General features: G+C 36.4%; 2 long non-coding RNA genes across 2 annotated transcripts in view; one reads left to right on the forward strand and one right to left on the reverse strand.

Annotated features, from left to right (window-relative positions):
* The window catches only part of LOC118762405, a 28,397-nt gene extending 13,962 nt beyond the window's left edge, over window positions 1–14,435 (reverse strand). Inside the window, exons 1-2 of the long non-coding RNA XR_004998150.1 lie at window positions 14,398–14,435; window positions 4,046–4,050 (exon numbers count right to left, since the gene is read on the reverse strand). This is a non-coding gene — a long non-coding RNA (uncharacterized LOC118762405). The remainder of the gene's footprint in view (window positions 1–4,045; window positions 4,051–14,397) is intronic.
* LOC118762404 lies at window positions 7,742–10,350 on the forward strand. The gene is made up of 2 exons (XR_004998149.1): window positions 7,742–8,165; window positions 8,398–10,350. It is a non-coding gene; the product is annotated as an uncharacterized LOC118762404 (long non-coding RNA).
* Window positions 14,436–17,545: the final 3,110 nt, after the last annotated feature.

Consider the following 17,545-nt stretch of genomic DNA (forward strand, 5'->3'; position numbering starts at 1 on the left):
ATCTTATATATATATATGTACACATACATGTACACTGACATATATGGACATGTATTGTTGTATATATATGCATATGTGAAAATGTGTGTGTATAGTAATAGAAGTATGCATAACTTTGTGTGTGTGTTTGACTATATTGATGTGTGTATATATATATATATATATATATATATACATTCACACACACACACACATATATATTGGGACTATGAGTTACAAGAACTCAGGATAAAATATGTCAACTTGTTTGAGGAAAGTATGACTTAATGAAAGTGTTCAATGAACAATTATAACTTACAAATAACTCAGGGCTGTAACATATAAGTAAAGGGAAGAAATAACAAATTTAAAGGAAACACATGAACTGTTTTTAAGCATCTTCTTTCCAACAAAATTTTTGTAACTAGTCACTCCATCATCTAGTGTCAAAAAAAACTATGTTTCTTATAACAAGTAAATATGTAGCAAATGGTCATGTGGGATTGAATATTAAAATAGTTGGGATTGACAAATGCACTGAAATGAGAGGGTTTATACGTAACTAAATTGATATCCTCTTTTGAGGCTGTGAATAGCATGAGAAATGCTCAATCTGAAATTCGTATTATCTATGTGGTAATTCAACTCGCAAGAATGCATAAGAGAGTACATCTCTCCTTGATAAGTAAAAGTTAACTCACTGACAGAGTTCAATGGTAATTGTAAACTTCTTGGGGCAATGATATGAATCTGAAGTGAAGACAGAATATGAAATGAAAGAAAAAAATGCTCTGATATATTATTTCAAGGAAATATGTGTACTATTCACTTATTTATTTTTTTTTTGTGAGAGATTTTCGTTGTTGTGGTTAGCCACATAACAAAGGCATATTGGAAAGGCAATATTCCCAGTGAACGATGAACATAATTTAGTCAGTCAATGTGACTGACATGGATAAATGTACCAAAACAAGTGGTATATATAAATGTACATGTGTATGTGTGTGTATGTATATCCACACATACATATATAATTGTACATATCTTTGTGTATGTATATATATGTATATATGTATATATACACATATATATGTATGCATTTAATATATATGTATATATGTGTGTATATGTATGTGCAAATGTATACATATATATACATATGTATATGTACTTATGTATATGTACATATATGTATGTGCATATGTGTATGTACATACATGCACATGTATATGTAGGTATATGCATATATATTCATACATGTGCATTTTATGTGTATATATATGCATACATGTATGTATATATGCATAAATTTACATGTATCTATATGTACATATGTTTGTGTATATATATATGTATATATGTTTATATATGTATATAAGATATGTATATATGTTTGTAAGTTATGTATATATGTGTATAAGGTATGTATGTATATATGTGTATGAATATATATATGTATGTATGCTTGTGTGTATATATACATATGTCTATGTATGTATATATGTGAATGTATATATGCTATATATGTATATATATTGATGTATATTTATATGCATATATGTCTATGTATACACGTAAATACATTTCAGTGTATATATATATATATAAATCTATATGTATGTATATATGTGTATGTATATGTACATATATATGCATTCATTATGTGTGTATATATATATACATATATATATACAATATGAAACTCTCTAAAATGCTGGATGTCTTTCACTAAATGAGCTTCAGGAAAATCTTGACAGTTTTCTACAATTATTATATCAAAAAACTATGAGTATTACAAAAGGTGTAAGTGACTGGTCATACTGCAGCAACCAGATTGGAAGTATGCAAATAGAGCATTACGATGATCACCAGAGAAGAAACATTGACGATGGTGAGTAGCCAAGGAATGTTATACTTCTTGGGAAGACACAAAGCGCAAGAAAAGAGATATTTGGCAAATACAGAATCTGCAACCCATCTTAAACATTGGAGAATCATCAGCTGATGTACAAGCATACATGGGATGGAGTGACTGACTTTAAGTAATATATTAATTACATGAAACATATATACACCTATACACACACACGCACACACACAAATGATAGAAAATGGAATCAATAACGTTCTTTATTTAAAATCACTACAATCGTTTCAATACATTCTTATACCATTATTACATAGATGAGATGTTGTGTAATCATCATCTTGCATCCAAGGTGTAAAATGTGCCTCCTCAGGTGATTGTTTAAATAAGTTCTTCATTAGATTCCTAATATATATATATCTCACAATAGGCATATATAAATATATATATGTATATATAATATATAATATATATATATACACACATCTATTTCACCTGAGGCATATATAAATATATTTATGTATACAATATATATATGTTTATAATATATATATATATATATATATTATATAAACATACACATACACAATGGTTTTTTTTTTTGGTTTTCCTCTAAATCCACTCACAAGGCTTTTATCAGTCCTGAGGTTGCAGTAGAAGACACCCTGGTTGCCACAAAGTTGGATTGAACCTGAAACTTCTTGGTTAAAGAAATTCAATCTTAACCACTCGGCCACCGATGTGTGTGTGTGTGAAAGTGTGTTTCATGTACAATTACTTATATATTATCATTTTTTTTTTACTTGTTTCACTCATTTGAATCTGGCCATGCTGGGGCATTACTTTGAAGTCTAGTATATCAATCACTGTTTGTTGAACTGGTAAGACACTGGATATAAAGAGCACAAAAGTGACAATACCATCTTTAAATGGGTGTAAGCATAAACACAGACAAATATATACATGTGAGTGTATTTATGTATCTATGTATGTATGTGTTTGTATACATATATTAAGTGTATGTATTTTTATATATATATATATATATATATGTATATAATGTTTGTATTTGTATGTTATATATATGATTGTATAAGTATATAACATGTATGTATATAATAAATTACAATTGACTCAGAACTTTTAGTCATGAGGTAATGTATTAAACTGTTTTTAAGTACATGTAACTTCAACTAAATGTATTGAGTGCTACTTTCCTTCATTTGGTCTCTTACTTGTAATATATGTGTGCATCATATATATATATATGTATTATATATATATATATATATATATATAGTGGAAGTGCAATGGCCCAGTGTTTAGGGTGGTGGACTCGCGGTTGTAGGATTGCAGTTTTGATTCCAGACTGGACATTGTGAGTGTTTATTGAGAAAAATGCCAAAAGCACCACAAGGCTCTGGCAGGGGGTGGTGACAAACCCTGCTGTACTCTTTCACCACAACTTTCTCTCACTCTTTCTTCCTGTTTCTGTTGTACCTGTATTTCAAAGGGCCAGCCTTGTCACACTCTGTGTCACACTGAATCTTCCCAAGAACTACGTTAAGGGTACACATGTCTGTGGAGTGCTCAGCCACTTGCACGTTAATTTCACGAGCAGGCTGTTCTGTTGATGAGATCAACTGGAACCCTCGTCATCATAACTGACAGAGTGCCACAATATATATAAAATATGAATTAGAGATAAAACCACTATTATGCAACTCAAACAGTGATAGACATAAACCAATACATAAATAACAAATAATATATATATATAATTTGTTAGTTATGCATTGGTTTATGTCTATCACTGTTTGAGTTGCATAATAGTGTTTTTATCTCTAATTCATATTTTATATATATACTGTGAAATTTGATTTAATACTAAATTGAATTTTTCCCTGTAAGTTTGGAGTTATACCCCCTAATATTATTATTATTATTTTATATATATATATATATATATATATAATATATATATATATATATATAATATATATATATATATATGTGTGTGTGTATGCTGGGTTTCTGCACTGTCTCCATCTGACAAGTTCCACTCACTAATCATTCATCAATTTATGGCTACAATAGTATTGTAGACAACAACTGCCCTCTGTGCAATGCAACTTGTCTGAAACTGAGGCTGGGACCACAGAATTCCAAAGGAAACCATGTAGCCACAATTATATACACTTCATCTATACTATATATGTATGTATATATAACATTACACACAAAAACTGAGGTTTATATGTGTATAAAACTATACATATTTATGCTTCTGTGTGTATGTGTTCCTCTCTATTTTATGTATATCTAATTTTTTTTAAAATTAAGTTTCTTTCTGTGAAATTCTTAGACGCGAAACACATTGTGAACATATTGGAAATAATTTTACTTTCATAATAATAATAATAATGAAAATACATATTGATTTACATCTGATGGTCACACTCTTTTATTTAAACCAGAATGAGACAAAAGAAAAAACAAGAAGCAATACTGTACAACTGTTAATTTTTGTTGTTTTTATTATTATCTACTAGCAGAACTCAGTGAATTTACAAAATTGGTCTTTTAGTCACATCTCTTTACTTTCTGAATTCCAGTCCTGCCGAAGATACCTTTGCTTTTTTTCCTTCTGAGGGCATTAACCCTTTTGATACCAACCCGGCTGAAACCGCCTCTGGCTCTGTAGTACAAATGTCTTGATTTCATAAGTTTTGAATTAAAATCTTCCACCAAACCTTAGTCACAATTTATGTTCCTTAACACTAGTTTAATGATAACTCAGTTATTTTATTAAATTCTTTGTTATTTTAAAAATTAATTGAAAGAAACACAGAGAATCTCAAAATATATACGGTAATGAAAGGGTTAAAATTGAGTTATTAAGGTTGATTAAATCGACCATACTGTTTATTTAAAGTTTGTGGCATTGCGCCTGTGGTAAAATAAAATAAAAACATTGTTGATGTTGTAAGAATTTAGAAATTTTTGAGAGAACGTGAAATAATAATTTTTTTGGAATGTTGAATCTTGAAGCAGATAAAGCTATAAATAGTAGCATGTAACTATTGTGTTGTGGAACTGAGACCCACATCTTTACGTATAACAAGGCGTGAACCCATTCCTGTCATGTTTGCAGGAGACGCGAGCTCAGGTCTCATGAGCAGTGTTCAACTTTTCCTATCCAAAGGGCATTTTTGCCCAATATTTATATGCTATTATCTATAGCTCTATCTACTTCAAGTGAAGGCGCATGGCTCAGGGGTTAGAGCGTCGAGCTTACGATTGTGAGGTTGTGAGTTCGAATCCCGTACCAGGCTGCATGTTGTGTTCTTGAGCAAGACTCTTTACTTCACGTTGCTCCAGTTCACTCACCTGTAGAAATGAGTGGCGATGTCACAGGTGCCAAGCTGTATCGGCCTTTGCCTTTCCCTTGGATAACACTGGTGGCATGGATAGGGGAGACCGGTATGCATGGGCGACTGCTGGTCTTCCATAAACAACCTTGCCTGGACTTGTCCCTCGGAGGATAACTTTCCAGGTGCAATCCCATGGTCATTCATGACCGAGGGGTGGGGGTCTCAGAATCTGCTTCAAGATTCACCATTCCAAAATAAAAAAAGAAGCAAATGTTATTATTTAAAGTGGTGAACTAGCGAAAATGAAAGAATGCAAAATGCCTTGTGATATTAAGCTACATTCCTTTACATTCTGAATTGAAATCCCATAGGGAGTCAACTTTACCTTTCATTATTTCGGAGTTGATAAAATAAGTACCAGTCATGTACTGGGATTGATATTTAACCATTCAAGTAAATAAAAACAAATATAAGCAGTGAGAATGAAGGAAACTAATGATGATCTGTGTTGGTAAAATGCAGCTTATGAAATTGTATTTTATGAATTAAGATCAATTAAACCTTCTATCGTTAACACATGGCTGCAAAATGTGAATCCTCGTGAAAATGGTAGAATTAAGATTATTACCAGCTATACTCATAAATAAGTTAGTTTTTTTTACTTAAAAATAAAAGGAAAATACAGACATAGGAAAGCACACAAGTGTATAAATATGCCACATGTGTATCATCACTATTTTTATGCCCACCTTTCTACTCTAACGTGAAACAAATGGAGTTTATTGAGACAGATTTTCTACAACTGGATGCTCTCACTATCACCAACTCTTGCTTGTTTCCAAGTAAGGTAATATTTCTCCATGGTCAGACTTGTTTTCACAGAATATAGAAAACGGTTAATGACATCTTTTACTACAGTCTCAGGATGTGAAGACAAGGAGACAGAAACATGTGCACACTCACATATATATATATATATATACAACAGGCTTCTTTCAGTTTCCACCTACTAAATGCACTCGTGAGCCTTTCGTCAGCCCAGGGCTATAGTAGAAAACATTTGTCCAAGTGAGACTGAACCCAGACCCATGTGGTTGGGAAGCAAACTTCATACTATGCAGTCACACATGAGTGAGTGTGTGTATGTAAATATATATATGTGTGTGTGTGTGTCTGTGTGTGCAAAGGTGCATGGCTTGGTGGTTATAGCATTGCACTTACAATCTAGCAATCATGGGTTCAATTCCCAGGCCAAGCAGTGTGTTGTGCTCTTGACCAAAATGCTTCATTTCACATTGCTCCAGTCCGCTCAGCTGTAAATGAGTAACTATGTGGTGGACTAGCATCCCATCCAGGAGAAATGTTGTGATCTCAGTCACTTTACTCCATAGAAACTGGGTAAGCAGCCTTGTGAATCCTAGGACTCCTGACATAATATCCAGGGGTTGATGATGATGATGATGAAAGGCTGAAGCTAAAATATTATTAATTCAAACACGACTTATATATGAGTATATACATGGTATTAATATTTCATTATGATCAATTGACGAAACATTAGTATCAGACGAAAATGCCTTATATTATTTAGAATATTTACCTTTATGTTGTGGTTTCAAATCTTGCCAAAGTTGACTTTGTCTTTTGACACATCCGGGTTTAATAAATATGTACCAATTCATTATAGAATGTCTTCAATTGCATGTTTTGGGGATTTCTGCTTGTGAAGAAATCCTCACATAAGCAGAAATCCTACATGTTTGTCGGCATTGGAACAGATGACTCTGTCAACCTCAGTATGTGATTGGTACTTGTCTTATTGACCCTGGGAGGACGGAAAGCACAATCGGGATTTAAACAACAACAACAATAATAAAAATAATAATAATAATCATAATTATAATGTATTGGTGAGTAAGTTTGCACTTTATTTTCACTTCTCAGTTGGAAATGCTTCAATTATGTTACCAATATATCTTTGGGAAACTCATGAACATCGCAACATCTCAATTCTTGTTGCGCATAAACTTGATGATTCATGTCATTATTATTGTTGAGTGAGAGAGCAGTGCATGCCATCAAAGTGACACTGGGGTAAATTATACGAAGCCCAATATACCCATCATGATTACCCATCTGATAAGGGTACACTAGGCACATGCATCACAACCATATGTGCACAACATGGTGATCTCATATCAAGATAAACAGCACATAACCTTGCAGGTGGGGGCCCAGTTAGAATTTTCTTCTGGTCAAGTAACCCATCCCGCTCAAAAGGTCCCTGAATAAGGGTTGTTTAAGGATGTTGAATGAAACACCCATGTTTCCAGAGGTGAATTATTCAAACCCCAAAGAATCCCTCTCAACACATGACTATGATGCCCCACACTACTTCTGCTCGTGATCAGAGATGCACATATCGTCAGCCACTAAGGGACATGGTCAACTGATTAAGGTCAAACGACTGACAAGCAAATCTGTGGAACTGAGTAGAATATTTGCTGTAGCCCATCTTTTATTATAAGACAAAACAATATACATGATAACACTTCCAACCAGTTAAGATCAGAAGCCAGGAGAGCCACTGTCTGGTATTGCATCAGGGCATTATTATTATTATTATTATTATTATTATTATTATTATGTATGTTGTAGTGTAGTAGTGATAACTTTTTTGGCCTACCAAATCCATGACCCATATTTAATTTCCTGGTCAAAACTTTATTTTTTACCAACATTGCTATTGCCATTCAGCTAGAGAAATGGATTTGTTTCTTTCAGTTCGTTTGAAAAGTTCCACTCATTAATTTATGGTTGAATGCTGAGCCATTCCCAGGGCATTGAACTATAAAAATAATTGTTCCAACACAATATATTCTGATCAATCACACATGGAAAAATTCATTGTAAATAACCAAGTATATATATGGAGATATATAGCAGTTAAAATACTCTTCTACTGCCATAAGATATGGCAGTAGAATAGTATTTTAGCTGCTATTTCTAAATTTCGGTATGTGGTGAAGCAAATTTTGCTGAACCCTAATTATAATTATGCTGACAATTATAGAATTTTTGTATAAGGTTACCGATAATGGTTCTTTTAACATACCGAACTATATGGTAAAATTATTAATCATTAATTGATTAATTAATTTCATCTTTTATTATTAGAGATATGTAGATAGATGTATGATATAAAACCATATATACCAGGAATGGCATTGAACATTTTGGGGATCTTCTGCTTGTGCTTAAGGTCATGGTGCTCCCACATTCCTGAGCCTGCAACCCATATTTGCACTGGATATCTACCCTAGCTTTGTCTTTGAATCATGTCACTAGGGGGCAGAGGATCTACGAAGTGCTGTGCAAGCCTTATTGGACCTAAAATTTTAGATTGAGCAAAATCCAGCAGGACAGCTATCTGATGCCTTGTCAAATAGGAAGGCGCCGTGGTAAGCATGGAGTCTGCAGACGCAAACCCAAGTGAAGCTGACTGCTGGTGTAACAGCCTAATACACAAGTATTGCTGGTATTTTGCATGGGCAATGATCAGTGAAGGTCTTTCTTGGTCATGAGTAAACAACCATCATATCATTTGTATGCATTTATAATAATGACAATAATAATAATAATAATAATAATAATGATGATGATGTAACGAGTGGAGCTTATGGCATTATATTTAATCCATGGTTTACAATTGTTTCAACAGCTTACAGATGACCACTGAAACATCATGACTATAGGTATGGATGGTAGGGATGACTTAGTGTTTTGTATTATGCAATGGATATTACATAACAGCACCAGAAGTCATTTAACCATAACCAATCAGAGAAATATATTTTCATTGCATTTTAATTTAAATGGCATCTTGAAAATACAATATGTATAAAACTTATATGATCGAGTTGGAACTTAAAAGCTGAGAGTATAAGAAACCAAACAACAAAATTGTAGGTCTTGTGATCAAATTCACTTCAGGAGTTTTGTTGTGTACTTAGAGAAAAAAAAACCCAGTAAAATAATTAGATAAATGCAAAACTACTAAATTTATATATTCTTGTTTATCTAGCTAATTAGATGTTGTGATAGAATTGTCTCTGATTTGGGAAGCAGATGTATTTTTAATCTGCTTGAGACCAAAGTTAAATGCTAGTTCTTATGGTTCTTTGTAATCTATGAAAGGATATTTTAAATTCTAACATTTTAAAAAATTGATCAAGATGAAATGGTTGAGTGGATAAAAACAAATTGACTTATGAATCTGTAGATCATGAGTTCAAATGTATCACTAGTTGTTATGGATCTTTGTAATCTGTGGGAGAGGTTTTCAATTTTAGTTTTTTTTTAAAACTAAAGATTACAATGAAATAGTTGAGTGGGTAAAATATTGGCCTAATAATTTATAAATCGCAAGTTCAAATCTGTTGTTAGTTGTCAAGGATCTTTGTTATCTATGAGATTTTTCTTGAATTAAAATTTTTTTTTAATTAAAAATCATGATGAAATGGTTGAGTGGATAAAATATTGGCCTGTTAATTAATAGATCACAGGTTCAAATCTATTGCAAGAATTTCAATGTATTTTTATGACAAGGTGTTGAATTCTCTGTGCCTCAGTTCACCTAAATGTTGGAATTAGGTCACAGATATTCTGGGATTTGATCTCCCGCATATTCTTTAATTCGATGATGACAATTATAAGCTTTATGTGATTTTGAAACTGTTAAAAAAAAAAAAAATGAAACCCCAAAAGACTCTAGACACTTGAGAAAAAATTACCTGTAAATAAAGTTTCCTCCATGTCCAGCTTGTACTTTTTAAGTACTTTACCTACCAAACACAAAAAAAAATTATTGATTTGCAAAAAATGTACTCTAAAAATATATTAATATATTTGCTATTAGTTTACAGAACTAGAGACCAAACTTAAGCAATGACAATTAGTTAATGATTTATTTATTTATTTTCTTTCATATTTTCATTTACCAGATTTTCTGGGTTTCATTCTATTTTAGTGACCCCTTTCCCCAGTTCTCCAACTCCTCTTCATTAAAGGTTTGCTCCTTCGGATGTTATACCATCTACATACTTAGCCCTTGTTATAAAAACAAACAACTACAAAAAAAAAGACAAAACAAAACAAAGTGTAACTTCTGTTATTAAATAATTTAAACCAAAAACTCAGACTTGTTATATTTATCAATTAATTAATTTTTTTATTGTATTTTATGGAGTAATTTCTTTTGTTTCATATCTGTATGTATTTGCATTTTCTACATCTATATATATAAAGCTGAACTTGTCTGTGTGTGGCAGGTTTGGTAGCCTTCAACTAACACTATCTCCTCCAAGACCCTGTGGTACAAGTTGACCAAAATTGAGAGTATGATAGAAGAAGGCTTGCTCTTCATTCCATAGAAGAAAAAATTCAAATCGGGCCATGTTAAGACCAAAAATTATTTACATCAAAAAGGTGCTTTTTTTCTATAAAAATCCCTATTTTTTACGATATTTTACTGCTGTATTGCCATTTTTTGGTGTATTTCAACCAGAAAAATGTTCACTTAAAGAGAATAACAAGCTACATAATGCAAAATTTTTACTTTTCAAAAATTCCAATTCTAAAGGGTATAAACAAACCCGATCAACACTGGGCTATACTGCTAGTTTATATATAAATGCAGGTTAATGTGTGTGTGTATACAGGGTGGGCCAAAAGTCATGAATGCAGTTTGTGCAGCTGCCAGATTATGCACACAGATTGCAATGTGCAGTCAGACTTCTTAACAAGTTTGGTAGGTATTCTATCAGTTTTTGAGGCTGAACTGCTCGGTTACGGGGCATAGACCAACTAACACCAATTGCCAAGTAGTGATGTTGGCACAAATTCAGGCTGAAAGGGAGACACGTATGTGCATGCACACACACATATATGCACATGCACACAACACACACATGTGCATACGCACACACACTCAGACATTACGCACACCTCACACACACACACAAGATTTCACACTGCTTCTGTCTCTGAAATTCACTCAGATAACATTGGTCAACCCAAAGCTATAGTAGAACATATTTCCCTAAGATGCTGTATAGTAGAACTGAACCAAAAACCATGTGGTTGCAAAGCAGTGTTTCACACTAAGGTGCCTTTCCTGATGCCAACCTTTCTAATCATGTCTTCAAACATACAGGGATTTTGTGTTTCTATTTTAAAACTGCTACACAATGTATTCTTTTATTCTCTTACTTGTTTCAGTCATTTGACTGCGACCATGCTGGAGCACTGCTTTTAGTCGAACGAATCAATGCCAGGACTTATTCTTTGCAAGCCTAGTACTTATTATATCAGTCTCTTTTGCTGAACTGCTATCTTCTGGGAAGGTAAACACACCAATTGGTTGCCAAGCGATGGTGGAGGGACAGACACACACACACACATATATATATATATATCATCATCATCATCATCATCGTTTAGCGTCCGTTTTCCATGCTAGCATGGGTTGGACGGTTCTACTGGGGTCTGTGAAGCCAGAAGGCTTCATCAGGCCCAGTCAAATCTGGCAGTGTTTCTACGGCTGGATGCCCTTCCTAACGCCAACCACTCCGTGAGTGTAGTGGGTGCTTTTTACGTGCCACCCGCACAGGTGCCAGACAGAGCTGGCAAACGGCCACGAACGGATGGTGCTTTTTATGTGCCACCGGCACAAGGGCCAGGCGAGGCTGGCAACGGACACGAAACAGAAGGTTCTCTTACATGCCACCGGCACTGGTAACACATCTGCAATTTCCATTGATCGATTTCCATTCTGATCCTCACTTGCCTCAACGGGTCTTCACAAGTAGAGTTTCGACATGCCACCGGCACTGGTAACACATCTGCAATTTCCATTGATCGATTTCCATTCTGATCCTCACTTGCCTCAACGGGTCTTCACAAGTAGAGTTTCGACATGCCACCGGCACTGGTAACACATCTGCAATTTCCATTGATCGATTTCCATTCTGATCCTCACTTGCCTCAACAGGTAGAGTTTTGTGTCCCAAGAAGGGAAGGTATACATACGTAGGCTGGCTCCATCCCAAGTAGAAGGCCACGGATTATGGACTCACTTGTCCTGCCGGGTCTTCTCGCGCACAGCACACTTCCAGAGGACTCGGTCTCTAGTCATTTCCTCAGTGAGACCTCAAGTTCGAAGGTCGTGCTTCACCACCTCGTCCCAGGTTTTCCTGGGTCTGCCTCTTCCACAGGTTCCCTCAACCGCTAGGGTGTGGCACTTTTTCACACAACTATCTTCATCCATTCTCGCCACATGACCATACCAGCGCAATCGTCTCTCTTGCACACCACAACTGATGCTTCTTAGGTCCAGCTTTTCTCTCAAGGTACTTATATATATATATATATATCTCGTCTGGCACCTGTGTCGGTGGCACATAAGAAAACACCATCCGAGCGTGGCCGTCTACCAGCCTCGTCTGGCACCTGTGTCGGTGGCACATAAAATCAACCACTACACTCTCGGAGTGGTTGGCGTTAGGAAGGGCATCCAGCTGTAGAAACACTGCCAGATCTGACTGGCCTGGTGCAGCCTTCGGGCTTGCCAGACCCCAGTTGAACCGTCCAACCCATGCTAGCATGGAAAGCGGACGTTAAACGATGATGATGATGATATGTATGACAGGTTTCTTTCAGTTTCCATCTACCAAATCCACTTGCAAGGCTTTGGGCGGCCCGAGGTTATAGTAGAAGACTATAGCCCAAGGTGCCACACTGTGGGACTGAACCCAGAACCATGTGGTTGGGAAGCAAGCTTCTTACCACATGGCCAGGGTAATGTAACAAACAAAAAAATTGCAGAATCTCATAATGTTATTTCACAGTTTGGTTTCAAATCCTGATGGAGCACACTATGTGTTGCATTCTTCCTGGGTTGATATAATTGACTAGACTTTCTCTCCTAAATTTGTACCAATCTTTGAAATTATTGGACTCTGATAGAGATAAGCACCTCCACTCAGTATCCAGAGACTAGTTTCAGAGTAATTGCTCATCATCAGTCTGAAGTAGCATAGCTTGCTAGTTGTCAATGCTTGTTCACCTTTGATGATGAACCATGACTCTGAAACTAGTCTCTGGATGCTGGGTGAAGGTGCTTATCTCCCCCTTTGAAAGCATAAGGACACAGAAAATGTGTCAAGGCCAACTGGAAACGATGTTTCCTAGGGCTAAATAACAGTAGCATTCTTCCCTTTCATGGGACTGTCACATTAAGTTGGCAACAAACCCGCACTTTATCGTGCTGCTACTGTATAAATCTCTCTGAGAAATTTAGAAATACAATATTTGTATGGAGGAGGAAGCACTCCGTCGGTTACGACGACGAGGGTTCCGGTTGATCCGATCAACGGAACAACCTGCTTGTGAAATTAACGTGTAAGTGGCTGAGCACTCCACAGACACGTGTACCCTTAACGTAGTTCTCGGGGATATTCAGCGTGACACAGGTACAAATACAGGTACAACAGAAACAGGAAGTAAGAGTGAGAGAAAGTTGTGGTGAAAGAGTACAGCAGGGATCACCACCATCCCTGCTAATAAACACTCACAACGCCCGGTCTTGGGACTCGAAACCGCGATCCTACGACCGCGAGTCTGCTGCCCTAACCACTGGGCCATTGCGCCTCCACAATATTTGTTTGACCTTTTGTCTAAATAAAACAGGAAGCAGATAATGTCTGATGATGTAACAGCTTGGTCTTAACAAGCTGTTGCTTCTTCTGTGTAAGAATGGGGTGGAATAGAAGTTATATGTTGGAATTAGCTTAGACAAGATATAATTTACCTTTAAGATTTAAACAAATATCTGTATTAAGGTGATTGTGGTGTGAGTGGCATGGGGTGGAGTGTCGATGATGATGATCATCATCATTCCTTCATTTTAGGATTCACTTTTTGATGCTTGCATGGGTCGGATGGAATGTATTGAAGTGGATTTTTCTATGGTTGGATGCTCTTTCTATCATCAACCCTCCCTTGTTTCCAAACAAGGGAATATTTCCCCATGGCTGGACATGTTTTCTTGCAGAAAATTGGAAGCAAAGGATGCTGCTTGTATCATGGAGAAAATTGTTTACAAACTATCACAAACACATATATATATATATTATCTATGTATATATGTTGATTATATATGTGTGGTCCGATCAATAAGTATTCGGACTGTTGCCATAGTAACGAAGTTAAAGCACACAGAGTAAAGCCGCTTGGCACAGATTGGCCTCTAACACTGCTTTGCATGTGCACTAAGTTATACCGTTCTAGCTCACATCTGCTATTTACAGCAGTGCTTGGAAGGAACGTGTATAACGTGTGATTGTCTCATTGACCATGACAGAGAAAGTTGAGCAGAGAATCTGCATCAAATTTTGTGAAAAGCCTGGCGATACCTGCTCAGAGGCCTACACAAAGTTTTCAAGAAGTTTTATCATTCTTGATACAATTAAGGAGATCTTATGCAACTGAAACCTGAGTGTCTTTGGTCAACTGAAAGCAGTTTTAGCACAAACTTGGCAGACACGTGTCTCATACCCAAATCTTCAGTGATAAGGGACTGAACTGAACCGTAACTAATCTGCACATCCCCTGATAACTCACGGATAGTGATTCGACGATTTCTTCTCACATATGCGATGTTTTTTCACTTCTGCTGTTTGTGGGTCTCCTAGATCGGTCGTTTATTTCGGCATTTTTTCAGCCATCTTGGAAACGCCTGAACCACTCATACTCTTGTGTGCGGCTCATACACTCCTCTCCATACACTTTCTGCAACTTTGCGTAGGCCTTTGAGCAGGCATCACCATGACAACTTTCTCTCTCATGGTCAATGCGACGATCACACGCCACACACCTACACGCCTTCCTTTGAAGCACTGCTATAAACAGCAGAAGTGAGCTAGAACGTTCAAACTTAGTGTGCATGCGCAGCAGAGATCAAGGTCAATCTGTGCCAAGCGGCTTCACTCTACGTCCTTTAACTTTATTACTATGGCAACAGTCCGGATAATTATTGATGAGACTTCGTTGATATGATATAATATAAATTGGACATGGGCGATCGTTGTATTCTTTCTTGTCTTGAGGTTCACAGCCAAACGGCTGGGTGGATTCGCATGAAAAATGGCACACATGTGGAAACAAGTGCATAGATTGGAATGCGGTATTTTTTCTTAGCCTCCCATACTTACCGAGAAAATTGATTAAAACTTTTCTAATGGAATTGCCCTGTTTGTTCCGCCATTAAAACAACTACCTGCTCACACAGCCGGCATATACCATTTCGCTAGCAACAAGGGGAGGCATTAGAGCTCGATGTAGGCCCAAGGCTCGTCAATTCATATCGAACTGTCCAACCCATGCCAGTACGGAAACAGAGACGTTAAATAGTGATGAGTGTATCACAATACAATGAATATTGCTTAAAAAGCGTAAACATTTACGTGTGTGTATGTGTGCATATAATGTGGTGGTACACCGACGATTACGAGGACGTGGGTTCGAGTTGATCCGATCAACAGAACAGCCTGCTCGTGTGCTTAACATGCAAGTGGCTGAGCACTCTACAGACTTGTGTACCCTTAATATAGTTTTCAGGGAGATTCAGTGTGACAGAATGTGACAAGACCAGCCCTTTGAAGTATAGGTACAGTTCAGTTTTGCCAGCTGAGTGGACTGGAGCAATGTGAAATAAAGAGTGTTGCTCAGTGACACATCGCTCCGCCGGGAGTCGAACTCACGACCTTGCAATCGTGAGCCGTTTACCCTAACATATAATGTATGCATGTGTGTATATTCATGTTTATTTATTTCTCACTGATTTGCGACTGTAGTCTTTTTACAGCACTGTAATCTAACAGATCGGTAGGAAGAGGCCCGATGTAGTAAGTATATCAGACTTGAAAATAGATACCAGAGTAGATATGGTCAACGAAACCCTCCAGGCCGGCGCCTCAGCGTGGTCGGAGTTCATTGACACGAAACAAGTAAACAAATAAACGAATACAAGATTTATCTGAGATAATAAGGGCCAAGTTGACGTCAGACGTATAGTTTACGTTTTGTATTGTCAAACAAAAATAGGAGTGGACTAAATAGCTGGCGAGGCTATGCGATATTTCTTTAAAAACAAACGTGGAATATGAATGGTCTGTTAATGACTACAACCAGTGACATACTCCAAGAGAGAGAGAGAGAGAGAGAGAGAGAGAAAGACAGAGCGCGGGTGAGAAAGTGAGGGAAGGACAGCGACAGACCAAGAATCAAAATATACAAGGAAAGAAAAAGTGGGAGAGAGAGAGGAGGTATAAGGGAAAGAAAGGAAAGGGAGGGAGAAGAAAAAAGTAGGGTCGAAGGAACCCAAATTCAAGATAAAACACGAAATGCTTCATTAATTTTAACGCCACTGATTAGATGTTAACCAAATGAATATTATCTAAGAAGCATAATTCTGCTGAGGTCGATGTTATGTAAGACTCACAGAAAAACTGTGAGAGATTTATTATGGTAAATTACATAGATTTCCAAACAAGAGGTTTCGCGTCGTATAATTTATTGACAGTTCTGTGTTTGATTTTAAGGTAACACCTTAAGAGAAAGAGCCATGGCTGCCTACCAGGTCTCGTTATTCCTCTAAATTTCTGTGTGAGACCACGAGATTTACCTGATAGTTTGATAATCGTTTGTAAATATTAATAACATATAAGGCGGCGAGCTGCTAGAAACGTTAGCACGCCGGGCGAAATGCCTAGCGGTATTTCGTCTACCGCTACGTTCTGAGTTCAAATTCCGCCGAGGTCGACTTGGCCTTTCATCCTTTCGGGGTCGATTAAATAAGTACCAGTTACACACTGTGGTCGATGTAATCGACTTAATCCGTTTGTCTGTCCTTGTTTGTCCCCTCTGTGTTTAGCCCCTTGTGGATAGTAAAGAAAAAGGTATTTCGTCTGTCGTTACGTTCTGAGTTCAAAGTCCGCCGAGGTCGACTTTGCCTTTCATCCTTTCGGGGTCGATTAAATAAGTACCAGTTACACACTGGGTCGATGTAATCGGCTTAATCCGTTTGTATGTCCTTGTTTGTCCCCTCTGTGTTTAGCCCCTTGTGGGTAGTAAAGAAATAAATATTAATAACACATGGCTCAAGATTATTAAGTTGTACAGAGTTATAGGACGAATAATAAAGAACGGTTTTAAGATACAAATCGGTAACTTAAATGCAACTATCACAGTCCACTTTGTCTTTCAT

The sequence above is a fragment of the Octopus sinensis genome, linkage group LG3 (genome assembly GCF_006345805.1).
Source record: "Octopus sinensis linkage group LG3, ASM634580v1, whole genome shotgun sequence".
Classification (NCBI taxonomy): Eukaryota; Metazoa; Mollusca; class Cephalopoda; order Octopoda; family Octopodidae; genus Octopus; species Octopus sinensis.